Source organism: Arvicanthis niloticus, chromosome 11 (assembly GCF_011762505.2).
Source record: "Arvicanthis niloticus isolate mArvNil1 chromosome 11, mArvNil1.pat.X, whole genome shotgun sequence".
Lineage (NCBI taxonomy): Eukaryota > Metazoa > Chordata > Mammalia > Rodentia > Muridae > Arvicanthis > Arvicanthis niloticus.
In genome coordinates, this window is record NC_047668.1 from 71201795 (window position 1) to 71222367 (window position 20573).

At 45.3% G+C, this 20573-nt stretch overlaps 1 long non-coding RNA gene across 1 annotated transcript in view; it reads right to left on the bottom strand.

The window, feature by feature from the left end:
- Positions 1-13274: 13274 nt before the first annotated feature.
- Positions 13275-20573, bottom strand: part of LOC143443984 (uncharacterized) — a 33169-nt gene continuing 25870 nt past the window's right edge. Inside the window, exons 5-6 of the long non-coding RNA XR_013113444.1 lie at positions 14686-14845; positions 13275-13552 (exon numbers count right to left, since the gene is read on the bottom strand). This is a non-coding gene — a long non-coding RNA (uncharacterized LOC143443984). The remainder of the gene's footprint in view (positions 13553-14685; positions 14846-20573) is intronic.

The window sequence follows — 20573 nt, forward strand, 5'->3', positions numbered from 1 at the left end:
CCATGAAGTCTTCTCTGAAGGAAAGTCTAGTTCAGAGCCCTAGTGACAATCAGGCATGTGAGGGCCCCAGTGGACGCTGTGTCAAAGCTTCTGCCAGCACTCAGTCCTGGTTGTCACCAGTGCCTGTGGCAGATCCTCCCTGGGCTCTGTTCTAAAGCAAAGTCTATCTACAAAGGAGTCTTAAACCTAAATGAAAAGGTTAAGGCTTCCCACCAAATCGGTCATTCCCCACACCCCACCACACATTACGTGCTCTTTAAAGTGTCAAGGAAAGTTCAGGATAGCTCTTGGCAGGTTGTGCCAAAATTCTTGCCCGAACATATTGGATTATAAAATATGTGGGTATGACAAGCATATCTGACAGATCGAATGCCTAACACTGAGATGATGTGTAAAGACAAGACGCGGTTTTTCACTGTTGTGGTCTAGAGTTGGGGTTGTTTCGTGTGTTTCCCGAGTGTTTTCATTCTTTGCTCCGGACTTTGAGTTGTGACATCAATTAAAAACTAAGCTAATAAAAACCCTAAACCCACAGGAACACATTAAAGGCCACTTAAGAAAACTGGTTCCGGCTCCTTTTCAAAGCGAGATCTCAGACACCAGACCATGCTGAGGTACAGGCCTGCGTGTATTCCCTGGGTATAGATTCTTTTTTTTTTTTTTTTTTTTTTTTTTTTTTTAATTTTTTGTAACCCTCACTCATTGTGGTGTTCATAAATGGGGCACATTCACATTTTCTCTTTTTTTCTCTCTCTTCCCTCTTGCCCTCTTCCCAGCGTGTTGAAACAAGCTCAGTAATTGCATTACCAGATTTCCAGGGTTAGCTTTGGGTTCAAGGGAAAGAACAGGGTTTGAGCCCAGATCTGTAATTAGTGTGGGAGGTGATTAGTGGCACGAAGCGAGCAAAGCCACTGTCTACAAGGGCCCAGAAGACACATCTGTTTGTTCTGTTTCATCAAACAATTTAATCAAACACCAAGTGCTTTGCTCAGAGGCTTCATAAAACAAATATTTGCTGACTGACTGAGTCATCACACAACTGGCCGATTCAGTTAAACCAGCTCTTTGCTGTCCATCGAGCCAAGGAAAGAAAAAGGCTTGAGGTAAGTTATTACATTTCAGATGATTGCTTTACTTCCAAGGAAGGTACTGGGACCTTCTTTTCTTTTCTCTTAATGCTTTTCCAAAGTAAATAGCATTTAACAAACAACGAGCCACAAAATGGAGACCAGGAGACAGATCTACAAGAGGCGTTCATCTCTCGGCTGCACAAAAGTGCACATCTTGAGCAGTGTGTTCCCTGGGGAGTCTCCCTCATGAGAGGTATGAAGACCATGTGCCCCTGCAGTGGGGCAGCCTCAGACCCGAAGCATGCTCTCTAAGTGCCAAGGTAAAGAAGCAGTGGCCTCCCAGGTGTGGACAGGATGCCAACATGCATCCATGGACAGCAAGTCCAGGCGCTGGGGCCCTGCTGTCTCTGCTGTCTTTGCCACAGTTTAGCAGACAGCCAGTGCCTGGCTGGAGGCCCTGCTCTACCCATGGTGGAGATGCCCAGTGGGGAGTGAAGTGTTTCAACACACTTTATTTTTCATTCTGGAGCCACCAACCAAGAATATTTGTGTCTGTTGGGGCCAGAAGAAAGCAGCTTGTCCCAAAGCAAAGCAGGACTCCAGCTGAACTCAGCACACCTGCCTGGAGGCTCTCTGCCCAGGCTGAGGAGTGGCAGGGTCATAGCTTTCTATAAAGAGCATCTTAAAGTGACATGATGTCAAAGTCCAGGAGTCCAAGAAATGGCAAATAGCCCGGCACCTGTGAGCGATCCCCTCAGCCGGCACATTGCTGAAAAATCTCTCACAAATCGCCTAGTGTTTAACTTGAATCCATTTGTTAATTTGGTAAACATGGACATGGTGCTGACAATACTTCCTTAATCCCGGCAGGAAGGAAGTATCTAGTGTCAGGCAACTCCAGGGCCTCTCCCATACCCTTCACCTGAGGTCTGGCTGAGGTGCACCTGGGGGTAACTGGGAGGGAGAGTGTCAGCTTAGACAGGCTGAGGAAAGAACATAGATCCGTCTAGGGGCTGCTGAGCTTGCTGGGTACCAGCACTCTTGCCCGGGGGCACAAGGATGCCCACAGAGTCCCTCATTGTGAGAAAGAAGCTTTCAGAACATAGAGGACTTCTCTTATTTCCTGACTTATTAAATCTCCAAGCCTGCCCACTGGGGACAGCTGTGATGATTAATTTTATATGTCAACTTGGCTGAGGTGAGTGCTTAGGTATTTGGTCTAACATTCAGGATGTCAGATAACATTAAAATATATACCATTTTATAGTGTATAAAGCAGTATCCACTCTAGGACTGGGGTTAGCCTTGTCCAATCAGCGGAGGGCCTCATACGAGCAAAGAGTCATCCCCCAAGAGCAAGGAACTCAGCAAGCAGCCTGCTTTTAGACCAGCCAGAACTCCCCTCTGAGATCTCCCTTAGAAATTTCAGAAGCTACACACATGAAGTCCCACCAACATGGAAGAGGAAAGCTCACGAGGCCTCAGCCCTACACAAAGAGCTACAGGCAGCTAAGAACTGCTCAGAGGTGGGCAGATAGAAAGAAAATGGTCAGCTTTGAACATGTACATACAGACTGAGAGCGGTCGAAAAAAGTGTGTGTGTGTGTGTGTGTGTGTGTGTGTGTGTGTGTGTGTGTGTGCAGAGACATACAGACATACAGATACACACACACATATGTAAAGTAATCAAAGAAAAAGAGGCTATGAATTTGAATGAGAGCAACAGGGTACTGCATGGAATATGTTCAAAGGGGAAAGGGAAGGTGGAAATGACATCATACATTGTAAGTTAAAAAAATAAAAAAATATAAATAAATATATAAAAGTCTCTTAGTTAGGGTTTTACTGCTGTGAACAGATCCCATGACCAAGACAACTCTTATAACATTTAGTTGGGGCTGGCTTACAGGTTCAGTCCATAATCATCAAGACAGGAACATGGCAGCATCCAAGCACTCATGGTGCAGGAGGGGCTGAGAGTTCTACATCTTCATCTGAAGGCTGCTAGGAGAACACTGGCTCCCATGTGATTAGGAGGAGGATCTTGTTGCCCATGCCCACAGAGACACACCTATTCCAACAAGGCCACACCTACTTCAACAAGGCCACACCTCCTAATAGGGCCGCTCCCTGGGCTAAGCATATTTAAACCACCACAAAAAGTAAAGTAAATAAGTAAGTAAATAAATAAATAAATAATAAAAATAAAGAAGAAAGAAAGGAAGAAAGAAAAAGAAAGAAGATCCCTGGCTGTGAAGCTCTGGTAGTGGCTTTTCGTGGATTAGATGACCATTTTTAAATAGCCCATAGCACAATGCTCTCCAGCAACAAATAAAGAAAAAAGCTAATTCACCGACTTCATCGATGACTTCATCGATGTTCTCCACATATGACCTGGGATCTGTGAACTGTCAAACGTTCTGCAGCGGTGAAAGCTCACACTGTAAACCCTGTTGTTGCTCAGGTTGTGGGTCTGAGTGAAGCTCAGATGACAGTGTGGTGAGCGTGAGAAGAAGATCTCACTGAAGCTGCTCTGTGCTGACAGTAAGCGTGGGTGTCATGAAGGGAGACTGGAGATTCTGACCGGAAGTAAACAAATCCCAGTCATCTTACCCACCCTTATTCTTTGGATGTGAGTATCCCCCAAAAGCTTCTGCTCTGAAAGCCTCAGCATAGGTAGCAGTGGAATCAACCCATTGGTATTTTCAAATTTTGATGGCATTCCTGAAACTGATACAGACTTTAGGGTGTGGGCCTTATTGGAGAAAGTAGGTCCTTCAGGGAGACCCCTTAGAGCATGTCCTCGCTATGTAATGAGCCAAGCAGTGGGGAGACACACCTTTAGTCCTAGCACAGAAGGCAGAGGCAGGCAGATTTCTGAGTTGGAGGCCAGTTTGGTCTACAGAGTGTGTTCCAGGACAGCCAGGGCTACACAGAGAAACCCTGGAAAGAAAGAAAGGAAAAAAGAAAGAAAGAAGGAAAGAAAGAAAGAATCGAAGAGCTATGTGTTGTCTACATCCCCTCATTCTTCCCTCCTCCTCTCAATATCCTGGCTGCTGAAAACTGCTCTATGATGGTCTCCATTCGTGATGTTCTGCCACCCCACATCTACAGCGAGGGCCAAATGACAAACCATGATCCAAAGTAAACCTCTCCTCCTTTGAGTGTTTGACTGTTTTACTGTAGCAATGAAGCTTACCGATGATACATTCTTTAAACTACACCCTGGAGGTTTTCTTTTAATTTTTTATTTTTAAAAACTTATATTTATACACACACACACACCATACTGTTACCTGCCTTTGCAACAACCTCCATTGGCTTGTCTTTTCATGACATTCGACAATGCCCAGCTTCCTGTGAGACTCAGACTTCCATGCCTCCCCTACCTTGAACTCAATGCATTTGTATATATGGAAGTCACAGGACAGCTTCTAAGAGTCTGTCCCCTCTTTTCATTATGGTTTTGGGGACTTGATTTGTGCACAACTTGTGAAGTGAGCAGTTTTACCTGCTGAGCCATCTTGTAACCCCAAATTTCCATAGTAAATACATAATCTCTCTGTTGAGAAGGACCGTTTTGGTTGTGAGAAATCAACACTGAATTCAAGGTAGAGGAAGCATGGAAGTCTGGGTCTCACAGGAACTGGAGGTGGGAGTTGTTGAATGTAATGAGAAGACAAGACAACAGAGGCTGTTTCAAAGGCGGGGAACAACTTTTCTTTTCCTCCAGTGGATTTCTTTTTGTTTCTCTCCTGACTCAGCGCACACAGTGGACTAAAGTCTCCTCATTTAGACCTTCCTTTGTTCAAGACTCTAGACAAAAACCAGACTGCTAGATTCTTTTCTTTCTTTTTTTTCTCCCCAAGACAGGGTTTCTCTGTGTAGCTCTGACTGTCCTGGGACTTGCTCTGACAACCAAGCTGGCTTCGAACTCAGAGATTCATCTGCCTCTGCCTCCTGTGTGCTGGGATTAAAGGCGTGAACCACCACCACGTGGAGCTACGTTCTTATTATAGACTTGAAAGCAAACAATTCTGATGGTGGGCATTTAATCCAAGTGACACATTTTATTCAATCATGGAATGAAGGTGTCAATCACAAGATGGAGGTATCAACCACAGGATGGGGTGACATCAGTCTATTAACACAGCATCAGGTAGAGCCTACCCTTCTGGCCAATGGCTGTATAGTGGAAGGCATGTCAATCACAAATTGACAGGAACACTTGTTTCTCAAATCTCGGCTACAAAAATTACACAAAAGCCTCAGGAAATATACAAACTCCCTCCAAAGTTTTAGACCAGGAGTCTCATCTTTCTGTTTTCCTTGGAATGGCCTAGGAACACAACTAGACAATCCGCACACTTAGCAATAACCTTCCCACTTTCCTACACCCACCCCTCCCTTCTGTGTGCTGTGTACTTGCTGAAAGACCCTTTCTTATGAAATCAGTCGTTGAGGTTCGAACATGCAGTGTCCCCCAAAAGATCCGTGAATGGAAAAGTTGGCTCTCAAATGGTGGATCCAGTCACTGAGAAGATCCTGAAGGCTCTGATCTAAGGAATGATTTCATTGAAAGTCTAATGGCATAATTGGAAGGTAGGATCTTGGAAGAAGTAGGTCATGGGGGCATGCCTTTGGGGCTGTCCTGTTCTGGGGTCCTCTCTGTCTTGCTCTCTGCCTCCTGGCTGTCACACAGTGAGCATCCCTGCTCTTCAGTGTCCTCTCTGCCGTAGCGCTCTGCCTCACAACAGGCTCAGAGCACAGGCTAAGCCTGAGCGACCAAAGCTAAACCCTCTAAAACTATTAGCCAACACAAATTCTTCCTTCTTTTCTTCTTTTTGTGAGGTTTTGCTTTGGGGTAGGCTGGGGTACTTAGGTTGAGCTAAGGCCTCACACTTGCTAGGAAAGCCCTCTGCCACCAAGCTCCTTTCCCAGCGATTTTCTTTTGTTTTAAGATGGCTCTTACCAAGTTTCCCAGCCAGCCCTGAACCTGTTCTTTAGCTCAGGCAAGGTAGGTTTGCTTTAACTGATGATGCTCCTACCACAGCTGCCCCAGTTACTGGGAATTACTAGCCTGTGCTACATCTGGCTTCTCCTTTATGTCAGGTACATACAGCATTGAGAAAGGTAACACGCTATTGTTAATATCGACAACCAATGTATGTAAGAAACGAGAAATAGCAATCTAATGACCCTGCATGACCCTTTCTCTACAAAGCATATGCTTTCCTGTTTGCATGCTTTCTACTAGCTGGACACTGTGCTGACTGGGTGACAAGTGTCACCTCATTCTACCCTATACAAGATGAGGACAGTGAAGTCAGAGGAGTTAAATGGCTTGATTTGACTTGCCTGATACCACAGTACTTGTGTGTCTCTCCTTTAGTTCCCCTAGGTCAGAGATGATATGTACCTGCCTGTGCTCGTCCCATCAGGAGAAGGTGGCTCAATAGTCTGCACAGAGAATGTTACGTAGAGAATAGCAAGCTGATGGTCTCCAGGTTATGATGTCCAACATATGTCCGGATTTCTATCCAGCCAGCCCTGAATATCTTTGCAGGCCCTGATGGGTCATGGATGGACTATAAAACATATCCTCTCAGCCTCAGAAGCAGCCAGGACCCTGGACCAATAGCTTTCTCTGCCTTCTTTCAGAGAAGATATAGTCCTTTTTCCCTAGGATAGATGCCAAGCAATTAACATTAAAGAGCGATGCTTCTTCCTGTTAATCAGAAACTCAGAAGGTGGGCTGTACCCTTACCATAAGCCATGCTGTTTATCCAAACCCTGCCTGTGATATTTGTAAAAGTGCTCCATGCCCTCTGTCTCGGGAGAATAATTACATGAGTCCTCGTGAGCCACAGTGTTCCTCTCTTCAGCTAGAGAACCCCAAGGCTTGCTTCCTCCTTGTCCAGATTTCAACTCAGGTTGGGGGATGGGGAGGTGGATGCAAAAATGCTAACCAAGAGGAAGGCCAGGGCCAACAGCATCTGGCATTCCTCACATGAAACCCAGAGGCTCGATGCCTGATGCCAGGACTCTGCAATGCCTTTCCTGCCAGGGGATTATGTTCATTTGCACAGGATCTGAGACAGAAATTCCAAAGAGATGATACTGGAAACCAAAGGCCTATAGCATATTAATAATACAGACAGGAAGGCTCCCTCGGCAGCTGGTAGCAAACGTATATTAAATAAAGAAAGGAACCTGGCTCTAGCCCAAGACCCAGCAATCCAGCCAGGTCATTTTAGATTACAAATAGAAACAATTAAACCTTATTGGGTTTATTACAGACTTTGTCTCTGGTTAGCTATTAGGTTTCTGCACTTACATGCTAATTTCTGAGTCAAGGAATCAGAAATCTCCCCAGATTAGGTATCTACCACAACTCAGCAGGCTGCACAAATCAAGTGGTATTTACACTTTCCCGACTGCTCCCTGCCTGTGCGGGGTGCAGCACTGAGCAGAAGCCAGTCAAATGAGGGCCAGGTTACAAGCGCAGAGGAGAAACTTCCGCACTGGATTCACAGGGGACTGCAGCTGGGAAACATGGGAGAGGCAGAATCTACATCTGACCGATTCTAATAACAGTTTGCCTGAATACCTCAGCACTCACCTTCCCTGACTCCATATCCCCCTTCCTATACCCACCACTGCTTAGCCAGCAGACAGCTCAGCAATCCCATGGCTCAGTCATGTGGGCTCCGACAGGTACAAGCAGAACTTGAAGTCTTTCATTTATAAACTAAGATCAGCAATGATGCTTCCTGGCCTCTGACCCATCTGGGTTTCTCTTCACTCTCAGATCTCAAATTGTGTAATTTTGATTACTTAGCCTGGGCTGCCTCATCTGTGAAATGGGGACTTCCTTCTGAACAGAGGTAATAAGATGGTCTGACAATCTCTCCTGGACACCACTCACTATTGTCCTATGTCCACTTTTATTTGGGGACATTTATTTTCCACTCAGGATGTAGGAAGAGAGCGCTTGTCTGAAGACCTTACAGAGCAATATCATATTTATTGCACGCTCTTACCAGGTCCTCAGAGAGTCCCTCACATGGGTCCAGGACAGGCATCTCATTCACAAAAAGAGAAATGGAGGCTATGAAATTTTGTTTTCTTTAAAAAATACTACACAAGTTGTGCGTGGTGGCACGCGCCTCTGATCCCTGCACTAGGGAAGCAGAGAAAGAAAGATATTTGTGAGTCTGAGGCCAGCCTTGTCTACATAGTCAGTTCTAGGTCAACCAGGGACACAGAGTGAGACCCTATCTAAAAACAATGCAAACAAAACACTAGACAAAACCAGAGCAAAGATCTGGGCTCCTGATTCCTGTCAACATTACACATCCACTAATTATGCCCTGAGGCCCACCTCATGCTGGGTCATTGGCTATGAATCTGTTCTATACCCAGTTCCAGGTGCTCTTGGGGTTCCACCACCCTTCATTTGCCCAATAGACCCTGAAATTTCTGAAATCAGAGCCTCAAGCCAAAAGCACCCTGGCCTCAGTGGCACACCTTGGGGTTTTGGAAATATTCCTGTATCACATTTAAGAAAGAAGAACACTGGTCTGTGGGCAGTTCAGCCAAATAGCTGGCTACAACAACCTCCCCCACCCCAAATGTGAAGTCTCAGCTTCTAGGCCACGGAGAATCCTCAGCTCATCTGATAGCTTAAGAGGCCTGTGCATCTATGAAATACCTTTGGTTTCACTGCCCCATTTGAAACCTCTTCTACATTGTAGTTCCTGCTAACTCAGCAAGGCAAACATAGTTTGGGTTAGCGCAGGCAGGGAGGAAGATGCAAGTGCCCTTAAATCCAGTTCACTGGCAGAGCACACCAAAGCTGGTGTGCTCTATCATCTATCCATCTGTCCATCGGTCCATCCGTCCATCCATCCATCCATCCATCCATCCATCCATCTATCCATTATCTATCTCTATATCTCTATCTGTATCTACATCTCTATCTATATCCTCATTCTTCCCATAAGCTCCTCGTTCTACACACAGTTACCCACTCACACCCATTTGTACAAACACCTACCCTACTACAGGGACTATTGAACAGTTGGTACAGTTGTGAGACCACAGAGGTGGAAGACATGATGAGGACCAGCAGCTCTTGGAGCTCAGTGTTCTGGACCCCTCCATCTACCCTGGCCTCATTGCCCCAGGAACTCCTTTGTAGGAGCTCCTCATCACTGGCTGTGTAGACACGGAGCTCAGACACCAGATCGGATGTCTGCAGGTCCCCACAGTAAACCGTAGGTCACACAATTCATCATAATCCCTCACTCCAGCCTACACTGTATGTGCTTCAGGGGACACCCAGCTGATGGTGAGAGAGATAAGTCCCTGCCAGGGGCCTGGGAGGTGAAGGATTGCTCTAAAATGGAAAAAGTTACTCAGGTCCAAAGTGAAGCAGCTGGTTCAAAACCTCAGGAAGGAGAGGGAGCCACCCCCAGGGACTCCACTTTAAGTCTCCATTTCTCTCCTCAGAACCCCACTAGGAAGATGCACATGGTTCTTCTCCATATTTCAGGCAGGCTCCTCAGAACAGTGTGTTTGGGGATATTGACTCTGAGTTCTTATCTGTGACACAAGAACTACCCTCACCTGAGAAATACAACACAGGGTCAGTGTGTACCATTCCTTAGAAAGGATGACCCTTAAAGGAGTAAGAAGATGAGAGGTGTTTTTTGTTTGTTTTGTTTTAAATCCAACTGACTGTGTACCTGCAGAGGATGCTTCATTCTATGCCCAGGTGGTGACATCTACTTGAGAGAGATGGTGGCATAGAAGAATTTGTTTAAACCAAAAGTGCATAGCATCTCTTTAAGAAGGCAGAGGCCCAGCCAGGCAGTGGTGGCGCACACCTTTAATCCCAGCACTTGGGAGGCAGAGGCAGGCGAATTTCTGAGTTTGAGGCCAGCCTGGTCTACAGGGTGAGTTCCAAGACAGCCAGGGCTACACAGAGAAACCCTGTCTCAAAAACCAAAAAGAAGAAGAAGAAGAAGAAGAAGAAGAAGAAGAAGAAGAAGAAGAAGAAGAAGAAGAGGAGGAGGAGGAGGAGGAGGAGGAGGAGGAGGAGGAGGAGGAGGAGGAGGAGGAGGAGGAGGAGGAGGAGGAGGAGGAGGAGGAGGAGGAGGAGGAGGAGGAGGAGGAGGAGGAGGAGGAGGAAAAAGAGGAAGAGGAGGAGGAAAAAGAAGGAGGAGGAGGAAGAGGAGGAGAAGAAGTCAGAGGCCTGAACAGAGCTAGCTATTCAGAGAGCAGCTGAGCCCTAGCTTCTAGTTTGAACAAGAAGTCATGATAACTGACCTAAAAACTAAGATGCAAGTCCCCCGCACCCAGCTGACTCTCCTTGCTGACAACCTCAGGACCTGGGACTCCATGAGGAGGCTCATCCTTCTTGCTGTGTCCTTAGGCCTCAGGGTCATTTGTCCCCAGGGCCACCATCCACAGTCACCACGAAGCCCTGCACACTGGCACAGCCAGACAAGCTGATGGTAAGGCCACTGTACAGCAACATCCAGACACATCACTAAATGCTTCCAGCTGTCCCAAGGACACTGTACTATATGAGGTGAGATACCGCAAGGTTTCACTGTGGAGGCGAGGACAGCCAAAGGGCATTCCCTAAGCGTTTTCCTATTGTCCCCCACTTGATGAAAGACTTGTGGTTAAACCTTTATCTTCCATAAACATTGAAAATGTGGTTACCTTGATTTCCATGTCTCATTTTTGTTTTATTAAAAAAATGGCTTCCTTGCAGTAAAACATCTGATACTCTGGATGTTCTGCTGAAAACAGATGTTTCTCCATGTAATAGACGTCGGCGGGCCTCTGTGTGCCCACCCGCCTCACACTCACACTCAAACACACATGCACACATGTGTGTCTCATGAAGAGCCAGGGCAGAGTTGGCCCCCAAAGGGCCATATTATCTGAACAGCCACAAAGCCCCAGGCCTGGAACCCCTACAACCAGAACACCTATGAGTCAAGAAGCCAGAGAAAAGACAAAAACACTAACCAAGGCAGTTGGGAGGCTTGAAACAGCAGCTAAAGCTCATGGCTTCTAAGCTCCTGCTCTAAATGTGTCTCCTACAGCTTGGTGGCCTGCTGGGTCAGGTCAGACCACAAGGGAGGATCGGGCACATCCAAGCACTCTGCTCTTTCTGTTTCTATGGGAGATAGGACAAGGTCTAAAAACAGGCAGGCTCAGTAAAACCCTATAAAAACCCCACAACTATTTTCGCCAAAGCTTCAAACAGGTCTTTGTCTTCCCCCCTTCCTTTCTCATCATGGTCTTAAGCTGAGTAGGGGCTTACAGGGGCCCAGGATCTTTGGGAAAGCCCTGCTCTCTTTCCCCCACCCTGGGTACATTACATCTACCAGCTATTTACTTCAGACATCGTTCAGTCTTTTCCCCAGAATTCTGGCTCCCCATTCCTTCTGAAGGCTTCCCGAGAACTTGCCAAATCACCCAAAGCCCATTTCCTCCCTTTCAGTATATGTACTTTCAATGAGACTCTGAAAAATGAAGAATTATAAACACACAAGAGAATCACTCACCAACCACCTTGGATGTTGTGAGAGCTGCTTGGCAGGAAGAACTCTTCCACCTTCCCTGTGCCCTGACAGGATACCTGTTTCTCCTCAGCCTGCTTCTCTCTATTACCTGTCCTCTCAGGCTCATGTAGGATGCTGCTCATTGCTCCCTCTGAACCATGTTTCCTACAGGCTAATGCCCCATGCAAGGGCTTCCCTGAAATAACCTCTGCTTATGTCCTTAGAACCTCATTCTCAATAGGGTTTGTGAAAGTTTCCAGTAGTTCAAATAAGACGGGGTGGGGGTGGGGGATGGGGAGTGAGGGAGCAGTAGGGGGAGGAGCCATTAAAGCAAATGAAAGAAAGCCAGGTAGAAATACAAAATGAAGCATGAATCCTTGCAAAGAAGAGCTCTAAATTTGACTCTGAGACCTCAGATGCTCCAGAAAAGAAGTAATTCTACCTGTTATAGAACTCACTGCAATGCTAAGGTAAAATACAAACCATATCTCAGAAGAATCACAGCTATTCCAGGGGTTGGTGGGGGATTCGGAAACTACAAAGTAGTTTTCACAGGGATTTGCAAAGGGAACCCCAAGGGTTGTGGTATGCTAGTGGTTTTCATCTTGAAAACCAAAACCAAAAGTCTCAACCAGGTTAAGTCTTCAGACTACGTTCATTTTAGAATGTAAAGAAATGTACTAGACAAAACAAGTTTTCCTAGTTAAAGGGCTCCATACTGTGCTCTGGATGCCATCCAGACCCTCGGTCCCTCAAATGGCCCCGGCAGAACTGCTAGGCACTACATGAGTCACTGTTTTGCAATCTTTCCAGAGGCATGAGTACCCAGAGGGCTGGTGATGTCAGGGATCCCACAGCCTGAAGCAAACAGACTCCCACAGAATCTTAAGGACAGAGCTAGAGTCTGGTGTGTGGCCCTAGATGATCTCATGTCCAGGCAAACTTTGGAAACCAGGCCACACAGCAACACCTCACTCATTTGGCCGAGTTGTGTGGTAAAACCTCATCCTGGGTATGTGACCTTCACTGAAAGTGGGAGCCCTTGTAAATGGTTCTGACAAGAGAAACAGTTGGGAGACAAGAAACTCTCTGCTGTAACTTGGGAGCAGGACAGAGAATTCCTCTGTCTTTTTCCCAGAAACATTCCTTCTACCTCCACACAGGCTACCCCAGCTCATCTTGTCCTCTCTGCCATTGGGGAAGTGGGTCTTCTCCTTGAAAAGAAACAGAGATCAGTGGCAAACCCATCAGGAAGCAGAAGAAGTGCAGTCAACTGGTCTACCACGGTGCACTGTCTCCTAATCCAGCCCTCCCCCACACGTAGGTCAGCACAGGCTCCCACAGACCCTGCTCTCAGCACGTTACCGCCACTCTGCAAAGTACCTGAAGGAACTCCCATGGACCCAGCTGTTTGTCAGACATCTCATGTGTAAGAGCTTGGGGACCTGATCCCGATTCAGAGCCTGTAGCTCCCACTTACAAACTATGTGTCCTTGGGAAGTTCTTGACTTAGTCAGAGGCTTGTTTTCTTCATTTGTAAAATGAGGTGGAGCTCCTGTCAAGGGTTCTGCCAGGCAACACATGCTTCATTGTACCGCAATAATAAGAACTCCAAGTGTCAGAAGATTAAAACAAAGTTTTATTGTTTTTATCCAGGCAAAGTCAGATCCTGATCCAGAGACTTCCCCGGGGCAATTGTCCTCTGAAGGAAACCTCCACTTGCATAAGCTGTTTCAGGCATTTGTCTGTCACCCTGTCAACTGCTTGCTTCCCAGAGGCTGTTCAGTGCTTCAGCCCAGACACATCACTTCCACACGTCAGTCATTGACCAAGACTAACCACAGGGTCCTGCCACCAACAAGGGTGTATCCAAGGACAATCATAGAAAAGACCCAGCTGTAAGACAGTTAAATATGGTGATGTTGAATGAGGTACTGAGAATAAAGGAAAAATAATAAAGATAATAAAGTGATAAATATTTTAATTAAAAACCATAAAAGATAATAAATAATAAAAATAATTTAAAAGATAATAAAAATAAATAAAACAATAAAAATAAAAACCAAAAAAAAAAAAAAAAAGAAAAAATAATGTAAATCTGTAGTCTGTTTTTTGCCAGAAGCTGGATGAATGTTCATCTCTTTTCTTCTGGTCTGTTCTGGTTTTCTAAACCTACTTCTTAGCCCATGGCTTCTCTTACTCTCTAGGCTCGGGCTTGATATTTCTTTTTTTATGATGTTCAATACTCATCATGAGACACACATCAGCCACTGCAAGAACTCTGGAGGCTACAATGGCAAGAGGCTAAGGCTGAGTCCTTGCCTAGTACACAATAACACACACACACAGCAGACTTACTGCAACTCAGAGGTTGGCCATTAATGTTTTATCAGCACTACCATCATTGATGGAGATACAGGCGGGAACACTAAACACAGAGAAAAGAATATTCTTCAGGGATGAAGTGATGGATCTTGCTCTCAGAACTTCACTATCTTACAAGGGTGAAATGGCACTGATGCTCCTGCCGAGCTCCCTGGACTCCAGATGGGCCCCTAAAGGACAGGATCCTGGCTCTTTGTGCTGTGACATCCTAAATGCAGTGTTTTAGGCTTTGGCTAAACATTGACAGGTGCCAGATCCTTTGGTATGTGTCTCTAGGAAAACTCATTGGCAGATTCCTTTGAAGATCTCAAATGTTTCTCTCTTTCCCTCAGGGTTTCTCTCTTCAGAGGTCTGTCTGTCTTCTACCCCCTAATTCTCATTACAAGGATAATGGACATACCAGCAGAGTACACAAACCAATATCCTCCAGCTTCCAGCTCACTGGAAAGAAGCTGTCAGATGCATTTGGGGTATGCACAGCCTCTTTGGCCTTTCCCACTGAAGCCAGAGCTCTGGGGAACTGCTCATGACCGCACTAATCGTAACAAGGCTCCTTCACCATTACTCTACTTTAATGCCAGCTTTTATGCGGGCATCTGGGGATGTGTGTGCTTACGAGCAATTTGTAATGAAAAAAGACTGACCTGCAGTGGAGCTGGGAGGAGAGGAACCCAGAACACCAGGAAAGAGGGGCCCCTTCACAGAGGCCGCCCCAGGCTCTGGGGACAGGGCAGCTGCCCTGGGATGTTTAAGATACCATTTGATCTCTTGTTAAGTCCCACATGGCTTCAATTTCCATGTGCTCTGAAAGAGAATGGAATTAAGAGTCAACAGATCCATTGTGTCTTTCATTAAAGATGGGCCCTTAATCTAAAAGGAGAAGAAGAAAGGGGAATTCCACTCATATAAAGCCTACTATGTTCCAACCATGCTGAGAACTATGTAATCTCATACAAGCGTCACAGTAACTCACAGAATTGAGCTTTGTTATTATCTACTGTGGTAGATTACAAAAATAACGTTTAAAATAGCCGATGCTTTGTGTTGTATCCCATTAAAAACTGGCATCAGTTTCTCCATCCTTCGGATCAGGTTTGATCATCTTTCTCTGGCCAGTGGGGCATGCACCAACATCATGCAAGTGGGGCTTTGAATATTTTGCCACTATATAAATACAGGTTGGCTTTGTACAGAACTAGTGGTCAAAAAGAGGAAAGTCAACTATTTCAAATGTCACAGCTAGGGCCGCAGGCATAGGAGTAGGCTATCTTGGACCACTAAGACCCATGGAAAGATAGCCCAGACCTAAAACATTGTCTACTCAACCTATAGAATCATGGGAAATACTTAAGCCTTATTGTCTTAAATCATTGTGTTTGGGGGAGTTGATTCTTCATCAAAAGCTACTTGATATAGCCCTTGTGGTTCAAACAGCTTGAGTCACTTCTCCTAGCTCACTTAGCAAAGCATCAGAGTGGACTTGAGCATGGGAGATAGTTCATGCACTGGACAGCTTGCCTCTTCCCTAAATCAGTGGTTGCTTCTCAGTCTTTCCGACACTGTGACTTTTTCATGCAGTTCTTTATGCTGTGGTAATTCTCAACCATAAAATTATTATAATGCTATTTCATAATTGTAAGTTTGCTACTGTTGTGAATTGTAATGTAAATATCAGTGTTTTCCAGTGGTCTTGGGTGATCCCTGTGAAAGGGTCGTTTGACCCTCAAACAGGTCATGACCCACAGATTGAGAACCATTTCTCTAGTACATGCTAGCAATGGAGGGAATTCCTGGAAGAAATTTTCCCTAAAAAAGTTGCTAACTCCTCAACAACATGGTGACCACTCCATATTGAGGAACACTGGATCTCTCATCCTCTGAGGCTTTCTGCCTGAGTAGACTTCCCTTCCTACACAGAGCACAGCACAAACTTTTCTACAAACTTTTCTCCAGGTAGATTTTCATAATTAGCAATGTCTTCTCCACTTTTCCTTTAAGAATTCTCTCTCCACATTTCGGAGCATTCTTCAAAGGGATGTGGCAACCCTGCTGGGGTCTCTGATCCTCAGGCTAAGAGACCCACCTCTGGTCATGTGAGTCTGGGACCCTTGCTTAACAGTTATTTTGAGGGGAATCCTCTTGGATCTATGCATTCACCTCCTGAGACAATTATTTTCTAGCCTGATACCTTGTCCTAAGAAAAGTTAGTAGGAGCATAGATTCACCAGGCTCAAGGACCCCAGTGGCAAGTTGACTATGTCCCAGCAGTACGCTCAGGGGTACAAACACCCAGGGAAAGTCCTGTTACACTTGCTGGCATGGCCTCAAGCAGCATATGCACTCTAACATATGCTCCAGACATAGGGCCAACATGGCCTTTATCCTGAAGTGAGGGTGATTTTAAGCAGAACTGGAAAAAAAGGCTGTTATGTGTCAGCAGGTCTGGGCTCTCTTTTAAGCTCCTGATTTCCCCACCTTTGAATGGGCTCTAGCTCTTCTCTAATGTCCACCCAAGGGCTTCATGTCCTAAAATCATTTTCCCATTGTATGGGGTCTCCTCTCTTTCGTTCTCCTCATTGTCTATATGGGAAACACCTCCATGTGGCTTCCCTCAGCTGCCCTCATTTTGAGGATTGGTGAGACAAGGTCTTACTGTAGTCCAGGGTGATGTAGACCCTAGTAGCCCAGGCTGACCCCAAACTCATAGAGAACCTCCTGTCTACCATCTGAGTGATGGGATTACAGATATAAGCCAGCACACCCTCCTTTGTTCTGTTTTAATTACTTCTCATCATCCATTAGACTAGTCTAGGCTCAGTGTTAGATTGGACTATAATCAGATCTGGAATTTTAGATATAAATTTTATCTGCAGTGAGGAGGAAGATTGTACATTAGTCTATTTCATTGCTTAAATGCTGAAGTCTGAACCTATTTTTAAATGCATAAGGAGAAAGAAATCTTTTGATATGATTAATGGGATACATATGGAGTCTGGGATTTATCCTTGAAAGCAATTGTGTGCAAAGAAATTAGCAGATACTAATTGCTTTCGGGAGAAAATTGCATCTTATTAAAAACTATTGGATTTTTTAAAATGAGCTTCTTCCCAGCAGTGTGAACATCTGGATTCCCAGGAGTCAGAGGCACTGCCAGAGCCTCCTTCCAGCCCAAAGACAGCTTCTGCAGGTTGTTGATATACTTTGTGTAAGAGGTACTGCAGATGGAAACATGTCTAATGTTCAATTTTGCATCACAGAGTGTGTCCACAGAGAGCCTGGGAACTCAGCATGGCACTCCAACCCTCTAAAGCCTGGGCCTTGGAGCCTCTTTTCTCACCATCTTCTATCAGACCCCATCTTTCTATCAGACCCCCATCTTTCCATCAGACTTGCATCAGTTCACAATGAAGTTCTCTACCCTGGAACCACTTTCTCCCCATTCTTCTCAGATCTAATCCCTACCCACAATCTAAAGCCCTACCCACAAAGCAACTTCTTCCCTGCTCCCTACAGCTCCCCGATACGTAGAGCCTGGGCTCCTCCCCAGCACTGGCATGGAAGAACTGGATCTCCTAGGGCCTGCCTCCTGCTTACCCTAAGGAAGGAGAAGGTGAGGCTAGAAAAGTCCTCAAAAGCTTGGACACCTACACAGACAGCACCAACAGGCACCCCTCACCTCAGTCTCAAGACTGATGTGTCAGGTTGAGAACAGTGGGGTTTCTGGAACTTCTGGGCTCCACAGCATAGCAGGAAGCCACAGGCAGGAGCCTTGCATGGTCTCTTAAGTAACACTGAATGGTCTGTAAGAAGGAAAAGTCTCTGAACTGTATACAAGGGCCCAGATGGCTCTGCAGCCTTGATTTTACTGACAGAAGAGTGTGAACTGCAGCCAGGCAGAGCTAACCTCTCAAGCAGAGGAGAAGCTGCAGCTGTGACGGAGGGGTCTTCTGTGCTACAGGGCCACACTTCTCCAAATGAAAAGAAACAGACATAGCACTGGTGTTGTCAGCAGATGAGGGACCTACCTTCTTCTAACTTAGGTGCTGCTGACACAAAAGTGAAAACTTTCCTCTCTAGCCCAGAAAAAAGAGTGGGTATCCCCAGCCTCTCTCTTCTACTCATGTAAAAGGCATAAGTTGTCCATACTCAAGAGTTCTGCCCTAAAGCACACACTTCACCATAAAAGCAGTCACTTGGGCCTTTCACAGTCCTAATTCAGGCAGCAGACTGAGCTTCCTAGCATCAGTGGACACATTCTATCTTGTTCCTGGAAGTTTATGAGGTCCAGGTCACACACTGGAAGCCCAAGCTCCAGTTCCATCCTGGACATCTCTGGGTTACCTGGGAACTCCTGCCAACTTCATGGGAAGATAGGCTGGATCTCCACCAAGACCCTGCCTGAGCCCTGCCTGAGGCACATCTGATTCTCAGTTAATCACTGAGGAAATGTAGAGATTGAGGGAAGGTCCCTTTCCCTTACTGACGCATTCCTAAGGATAAGTGAATTCCCTAAAGAATATGAACAGTTAATGGTTAGTGAAAGTAGAAGGCCAACTGGTCTACCTTCCGCTCTATGGTATATCTTCTGTGCCTAGTGCCCTACCTGCAAGCCTGAATCCCACAGAGAATGAGCCACAGTCTGGGCCCATTTCCCAAGAGCCTACCACACTCAACTAGAAGCAGCTTACCTACTGCATGCCCCAACACCAATGCTCCCCTAAATGCCACCAGCCCCCTGCACCTCAGAGGCCTCTGTTGTGGGCTTCACGCTCACATTTTATTCTTATCATGAAGGCCAAACTCCTAACAATATTCTCCACCAATTAATGTCTATAATTTTTAAAAAGCCAATTTCTTAAATATTATCAAAGGTTAAAAAGTTCTGTGTATCACATATATGTGGTTTATATACATATATGTAGGCAAAGACTCATAAACATAAAATATAAACAAATCATAAATATCTAGAAAAATTCTATATATCAAAAGACAAAAAAGTGGAAACCCCAGAATAGGCAATATAGTTGTAAATCACAAATTTGATAACTGAATGATATCCAGGATGTATAAATAATTCAACAATAAGAAAACAATTTTTTAAATGGATAAAGGGCTTGAAAGTCTTTTCTGAATAAAAAGCTATAGAAATGACCAACAAGCACATACAAAGATGGCCAATGTCACTGTAAGATGCCACCTCACAACCACTCAGGTGGATGCTACTAAAAGTAGTAAACAAGTAGCCAATGTAGGTGAAGGTGCAGAGTAACCACACCCTTGTCCCTTGCTGATGGAGACAAAAATGATGCAGCTTGAATGGGAAACAGTTCTGTGATCCAACACACAATCTGAAGGAGTTACCACTTGATCTCAGCATACATGCAAAAGAACTGAATGTGGATCTCAAAGAGATATCTGAATGCCCACGATTATAGGACTGTCACGCACAGGGTAGGAGCCACCAAGTGCTCTCACCTAGTGTCAAAGACACTGTCATTGGGAAGTTAGACTCCCTAATCTCTGAAGCTTGGAGAAAGACATTTTTGTTATTTTTGTAAACAACATATTGTATTTTGTCATAGTGGCACAAATAGATTAAGGTGGGTTTGCATACACAATGGAATAGTATTCAGCTTTAGAGGAAAGGAATTCAGACGCCCGCTACAACACAAACAATCATAAGGACATTATGAAAAAGAAAACCATTGTATGATTCCATTTATCTGAGATACCTAGAGCAGTAAAACTAACAGGAAAAGGGGTGTATTTTCAGGGGCTTGAGGGGGAAAGCTGGAGGGAAGAGGAAATATGGGATTTCTGTTTGATGATTATGAAATTTCAGTCCTAGATTGCATGACCAGTAATGTGAGCATACCTAATGCTCTACGCTTGACACGACTATAAATAAACGAACCAATGAGAACTCTTTAGATTTGAGCCTCCACACCAGCACTTCCTAAGAGTCACGCTGACAGCTTATGTTAAGTTGTCCCCAGACATGTGTCAGGCTCAGTTGTGGTGTGTCCTCAGTGCACCCAACTACTTCCCAGGGTAGTGTCTATGTAAACACAGCAGCACTGGCTCGGTGCCAAACTTCGGCCACCAGCTAGAGTAGAGAATGCCTGATCACATCTAATGTGAGGCCTTCACACCTGCAACCCCTGTCAGCTCTGCCTTGGAAATCCCCATTTTATGCATAATTTAACACAGGCTTTGGATTTTAAATGGGTATTCCACCAAAAGGCTTCACATTTGGATTTGTTTAATTTCAGATAAAACATGAGTAATTTTCAGTCTAATCATTTTCCCAGTATTGCATAGGACAGCACTAACTCTGAGACCCTCTCATGAAACTGAAGATGTCGTAGAATACCGACTGAGCCCTTGTGTGGATGTTGGGTTCAGGAGGTAGTGCTGCTGTCTTCTAAGACACATCCATGTCAAGGATTCTCTGATTTCTTACCCACAAATGCAACAGAATACAGGCCAGTTGTGGACCCAACCTCAGCTCCTGATTCATCTCCCACCCCCA